The 6,650-nt window shown below is 43.9% G+C and overlaps 1 pseudogene; it reads left to right on the forward strand.

Annotated features, from left to right (window-relative positions):
• The first annotated feature begins 226 nt into the window (after positions 1-226).
• Positions 227-6,200, forward strand: LOC123344088 (annotated as a pseudogene).
• The last annotated feature ends 450 nt before the right edge of the window (positions 6,201-6,650 follow it).

Raw genomic sequence — 6,650 nt, forward strand, 5'->3', positions numbered from 1 at the left:
CCTTGATGATCCCATTTCTATGGAGAATTGTTAAACACACATTGGAGTATGAAGACAGGGCTAAAAACAAGTTCTTAGTTTCAGTTTTGATAGGGAATTGGCAGCCAACTGGCTCTTTATTTAAATTTTGGAATATAATTAATAATTAGAATTGGATTTAATTATTTTTAATTTACCCTCCACAAACAATCAGCTAATCAACTTTTGGATTTAATGTAGCGATTTCATGGCAAGAGAACTGCCTAACAAGCCCTTCCCATGTACCTCGATGGTCTAAATCTTTGCCAGCTGTCAGGCATTTCCTTCATAATGCTCACTTAACGGTTATTAATCCGTAGTTACTTGGTATGTGTAACTGTACTTTGCCTGCATCATTATTTATTTTAAAGGACATGATGTTTTTCAATGGGTGTAGTAGTAATTCACAATAGAAGAGGCTACCATGTTCGTAACCTAAATAATTAGTTTTTAGTTTTAATACTTAGATGGCTAGAATTTTTTTTGCTGTGGTTTGACCAGACAGAGGTTTGAAGCAGCAATTTTTAAGGGTATGTTCATTTCTAATCTGCATTGCTGGACATATTCTTTAGCTGGTTCTGAGACTTGCATGGTGCATAATGGAGAAGAACTGGAAATCTGACCAATTCTGCCACAGCGTGTATGTATGCAGGGGAGATAAAATAGTTTCCCTCTCATCAATTATAGCTTTTGACATAAGTGTTTGCATGCAAACATTCAAGTCTAGAAGTGCAGGCAAATGATGAAGGCTCAGCCATGCTTGTTTTGATCAATGTCAAACTCTGCTTTATGCCACATGGAGAAGTTTATTTTGGAGACTTTCTTAGTGTTCTGTTTTGTCTATGGCCTGACTGCAGAAGGCAGGCTGTCCATACTTCACACTAGTGCAAAGCCCTCTGACTGACTTGGGTTGGGGAAAGGGTGCTACTGCAGTATACAGTGCACTGAGTCCAGAGGCATTTAAAACCCTCTTCCCTAAGTCCTCTTCTCTGTGTCCTTCCTGCTCCCAGCTTCAGCACATAGTGAGATCTATGTGCAGGTGACAGACCTTCACCTGTCAGAGAATAGCAACAGAGCTACCGGAGGCCTGCTGTCCTCACAGTCATCTTGGGCCCTTGTGGAGGCCACGTACCAGCGCAAAGCTGAGCAGCTCATGTCAGACGAGAACTGTTTCAAGGTAAGAACCATATCTGCCTGCACTGACGCTTGGAGGAGGACTCCTGGAGGAGCTTGTTGAGAGAGGAGGGGAAGTACGAAGGCTCGTTGAGAAAGGAGAATGGGATCAGCTTTTCATTTTACGTGACTATCCAAATATGCCAAGGACCTCTGGACACCTGTGTGCTCCCCAGCTGTCCTAGAGCTTGACAGGGCGACCTGATTGTCCATTCTAGCCTGGAGGAGCTGCCAAGTACCTGCTCTGTGACTGTTGGTCTGAATATAGCCCTTGGCGGGGCTTGCATAAATCCAGACAGGAACTGTAGAACGAACAGAAAAAACAGATAAATATTTCTAGAAAGAGCTCCTCGGAAATGGGACATTTGCAAGGAAGATGGAAAAATTCATATCCTGAAGTAAAGCTGGGATTTCTCCCTATGTTTCTCAGTGTCCCAAAGCCAGAGTAATACTGTATTGCTTGATTGCCGTCACTGGGCTTTTAATCTCTCTCTCTCTCTCCTCCTCCATGCCCCGGGGTGAGTGACTGAAGCTTTCCACCTTTTTCTCCATCTCATCCATTGTAGACTGTAACAGTCTCTTACTAATATTTGTCACCTATACATTAAATAAACCAGACTCACAGTTCAAATCAAATTAATACTTTCCGTCACTGTGAAATCAGAAGTGGCTGGTCCCATCTTTAACTAGTGGAATTCATTGATAATGGCTTTGACATTTATAGGGTGTCTCTGTGTTCCCACTGAGAGTCTCAAAATAAGCAGGGAAGCAAAGAATTGAAACTGCATAAATTGATCAGAAAACAGCATGCTGCTAAAAGAGGTCCAGCTCCTTGCTTTGCCTTTATAAACATCCCAATTTCGAGCAAACTTTGTGGGTAACAGAGAGATTTTGTCCGATCGTTAATAAAAGACCAACTGTTCACTGCAGCAGTTCATGCTTTTTTCTTCCAACTCTCTTTAAGCATGTCATGGTTCTCTATCCAGGAATTCTCTTCTGCCCATATAAGTAGAATAATTTCTTCATCCTTTTACCCTCTGTTAGATTAGCTCCTTAGTGATCTAGAACTTTCCACTCATTGTCAAAACTCCTTCTGTGTTCAGATTGTGTAATTGGGGCTAGTAACCTCCCGTTGTTCCCAGCAAAGAGGAAGGCACAGGATTATGCTGGATAGTTGCATGAAGTTCATAGGATACTCCCCTTTTCCCTGGTGGAAAGGGATTTATTTTTCTGAATCATTTGTTACTAAGTCCCCTTCCGCATTCTGCTTTGTAGCTGATGTTCATTCAGAGCAGGGGCCAGGACCAATTAACCATCGAGCTGCTGGACACCGAAGGGGAGAATTCAGATGACCCTGTAGAGGCAGAGGTAAGAGCCGATTGTCCTCGGAGTTCAGCTGCAGCTATTAAGCATGTAAAGTTTAAACAGGGGTATAACTGGATGAAGATGGCAGAGCTGTCAGTGTTTCAGATGCTATAGTTTATGAGCTGCTTCTAGTCCTTCAGGGCACATTCATTATGTGACACAGTGCACTCAGTGAATTGGGTTGAACAAGGCTTGTTTGCATCTCTTATTAACAATTTCAAAAACCAGACAGTACAGGTGCATGTCCGTCCATGGGGGAAGAGTGAGTGGGACCTGTGTGAAATATATGGAGTCTCCAAAGATTGCTTTTCTTTCATCCACTTCCAACCAAACCCCTTCAGAGTTGGGTTTGAATTGTTTGATTTGGCAGATGTTGGTTAACCCCTTGTGTTCTGTGCCCAATTTCAGCGTTGGTCAGACTACGTAGAGCGGTACGTCAACTCTGATTCTACCTCTCATGAACTTCGGGAACACCTGGCCCAGAAGCCGGTTTTCCTGCCAAGGTGAGTGAACAAGCTGTGGCTGTGAAAAGTGATACACAAGCCATAAGTACCCATGTCAGCAGAGGGAGAAAATCTTACTCCATCACAGTGTTGGCTGTTGCAGTCTCTTGTTTGTTTTTAGTACTCTGCCACTTCAGAAGACATTAACCTGGGAGTAGCATATAGAGACACAGTGCTGCTGTTTATTCCAAGAGCCCACCCTGGGCTCCTGCTCTCCAGTGACTGAGAGAGGGCATAGGCCACCACAGGCAGCAGGAAGGTCAGAGGTTTGGGGAGTCACCAGCCCCAGTTTTTGGCAATCCTGCCTTTGCTGACAGAAGCCGTCTAGCTGAGTGCGGGAGGTGCTGAGTCAGTGCTTTTCACTAGCAGAGAGTTGGTTGCGAAATAGCTGTGAAAGGCCCCCACTCTCTGTAAACAGCTGAGATCAGTGGGTTGGCTCATGGTAGGCACATGAGCCTAAATGACTTTAATTTGAGACCATTCCACTCTGAGCAATACTTTGGGTTCCGAAGGGCTGGCCTGGAGCCACCAGATATGTCCAGCCTAGTGGACAGAGGATGAGCACTAATCCCAGCAGGGATTCTCTGGTTTACAGGAACCTGAGGCGGATCCGTAAGTGTCAGCGTGGTCGGCAGCAGCAGGAGAAGGAAGGGAAGGAGGGAAACAGTAAGAAACAGTAAGAAGTCCATGGAGAATGTGAAGAGCTTGGATAAACTGGAGTGTAAATTCAAACTGAACTCCTATAAGCTGGTGTATGTGATCAAATCGGAGGATTATATGTACAGGAGGTCCGCTCTGCGTGCTCAGCAGGTAGGAGTTGAGTGAAAGGAATGGGATGAGCAGCTGGTGTTTCCCTGAATCTCTTGCTCCCAAAGGGCGTCTAGGGAGAGTCAGATAAAGTTTCCGGGGTGGGAGGGGGGTTGTTCTCCTGTAACATTTAGCACTCGTCATATTACTTTGAGGACAGGACACGACACGGTTTAGTCCACTGGACGCTGTAAACTTCCTCTGACTGTTTCTGAGATGTAACCCTCCCTTTCCTCCCCCTCCATTTCCCAAACTCTCCTGTTAGAGTAGGCAGCTGTTAGCATCCTTTTACTCGTTGGTTCCTTGCCTAGGGGCACCTCACATTGGTTGCTAATCCCCTTGTCAGGGTGGGCCTAAAAAGGGGGATAGCAAAGAACTAAAATGCTGAAAAGCTGACACGTGCTCTGACATGGCCCTCCAAGCTCATCTCATCAAGGAACTGTGCCTTGTCCCTGCAGTCACTGAGAGTGGGAGTCAGGGTTGCTCCCGGGCAGCGGAGCACTGCAAACAAATGTACCAGCTGCTTGAAAGCGCTGGGTCTGTGACTAGGGTAGCCGCAGTGATGTCATAATTACAGAAAGGTCCAAGGTGGATAAAAATTGGAAGGCTTTTTTTAAAAATTAAATAAAATTCCTTTTTAAAATTTCTTGTTACTTATAAGTTTTTCTTTTTAAAAATGAGCCAGTTTAAAATGAAATCAGAATTTAATAAAAAATAGTTAGAAGATTATAAAAAGATATTTAAATAACAAATAAATATGCTGAATCGATGACCCTCTCTAAAAAAAACAAAAACCAACCAACCAAGCAAACAAACAAACAAAAAAACAAAAACAAAAACACAACACTTTGAATTAAAGGCTTCTTTTCTATATAAAGAAAGAGTCAGGGAAAGCATCTAACTTTTGAGGTCAAGTTTCAAAAGTATGGTACAGTTGGTTAGCCTAGGTAATTTAGGAGATTGTCTTCTTTTCAGTTCAGAGTTCAACAAACATTTGATGATTTTTTAATTTGATGACTTCTGAGCACTTGATTTCACAGACTTAATTTTCATTAACATGAGGCTTTTGGGGATTTCCAGTTGGGGAATAAGGATGGCTGTGCCTGCTTGTTCAGACACTGCCTCCAATTTACTGAGGCTTTCCCTTGGTCAGTCGGCAAGGTCAGAGTTTGTATTGCCAGTTCCCCAGCAGAGCTAAACATCCCAAATCTGTTGGCCTAGGGAAGTGGATTTGTTTTCACTTTTTAAGTGTTTCGTGATCTTGAATGTTGGTGGCTGTAGCCTTTTATTTATTTATTTATTTTGTCTCTCCCGTTTCTGTAGTCCCATGAAAGAGTGAGCAAGCAGCCGCACCAGCGGTTCCAAGCCTGGGTGGACAAATGGACCAAGGAACATGTGACCCATGAAATGGCAGCTGAGACAAACAAGTGGCTAATGGGAGAAAAGTTGGAGGCTTTAGTGTCCTGTACCACTACCTGTGATACAGAGACTCTGCACTTTGTGAGCATTAACAAGTGCCATCTCAAATATGGCACAATATTCAAGACACCGTAAAGTCCCTGAATGAGGCAAGATCATGTGTGTGTGTGTGTGTGTATATATCAAGGAAACAAGGAAGATGCCTTTCTCCCTTCACTGTGTATCTCCGTAACATGGCCAGTTGACTAGTGTGCAGCTGGTACAGCCTGTCACCAGTGGGATTCGGTTTAGAAAAATGGATCTCTACAAACCTAAGCTGGAACTGTTGCCAACAGGCTTCTGACTTCAGCGTGCACTGTGGAGGGAAGGACCCTTTTCAGAACTGAGTGATCCTAGGGAAATGCAGCTAACTCGTACACGCCAGCAGTTTTGAGACTCCTCAATGGCCTGAGCTTCAAGGGAAGAGAACTGAATGTTGCATACATCCTGACCAGAGTGGTGCATTTAAAGTTACATGCTCAGATATGTCGTGAAACCCAGAGGTGCCTATCACAACTGGATTCTCCTCTGTTAGGTTGCTGCAGGTTTGCCAGGATCTCACCCGGGGTCACCCAGCTCTGCAGTCCGGCTGTCGAGAACACTGTCTCCTGGATCTGACCCGTGACTCCTCCCTCCTTCACCCTGCTGGACTCCTGAGTCAACTCCTGATTCAACCAGTTCAGATTGGTCTGTCCTTTCTAGTGCCAGTGGGATTGTTTTGTACCTGCTTCTTTACTGGTCTCTCCTAGTGCCATGCACCAGCTTTTCACACACATATGCACACACAGCAGAAACAACACAATTTTAACATGTTCCCCTTCCTTTTTGTAAATAAATGTACATATTGTCAATTTTTTTTGATTAAAGGAAGTATGCTTGATGTGTTAGCATAACTGTACCAGCTTCTTGTGTACCATAGTACCAGGTGGCTTGAGAGTTAGTACCTACAAACAGACCTATGGAGACATTTATTACACTGTTTACCAAAGGGAGTTATCATCAGCCCTGTAAACTTCAGTTCCACTAAAGCTGCTGGGTGAAGGGGTTGACCCATCCCTTGAGTTAAGTTCTTAATTTCAGTTTTTACAGGAAATCGGCAGTCTTGAATCAGACTGGGAAATGGGGTAATACAATTTCCCAGCCAGTGGAAATGTCAAAAAAAAATCCCCCCCTCCGTCTTGTTAGCAGCAGGGCTGTTAAATAACAAATCAATCCTTTTTGGTTCCTTAACACATTAACAGTTGTCTTTAGCCTGATTCTTTGTTGATTTAGAGCTGTCTTCAGCACTCCCTTTGCCTACATCCAGTGCTTCGAGGTTGAGGTCTA

Source organism: Mauremys mutica, chromosome 11 (genome assembly GCF_020497125.1).
Source record: "Mauremys mutica isolate MM-2020 ecotype Southern chromosome 11, ASM2049712v1, whole genome shotgun sequence".
In the NCBI taxonomy this organism is placed as follows: domain Eukaryota; kingdom Metazoa; phylum Chordata; order Testudines; family Geoemydidae; genus Mauremys; species Mauremys mutica.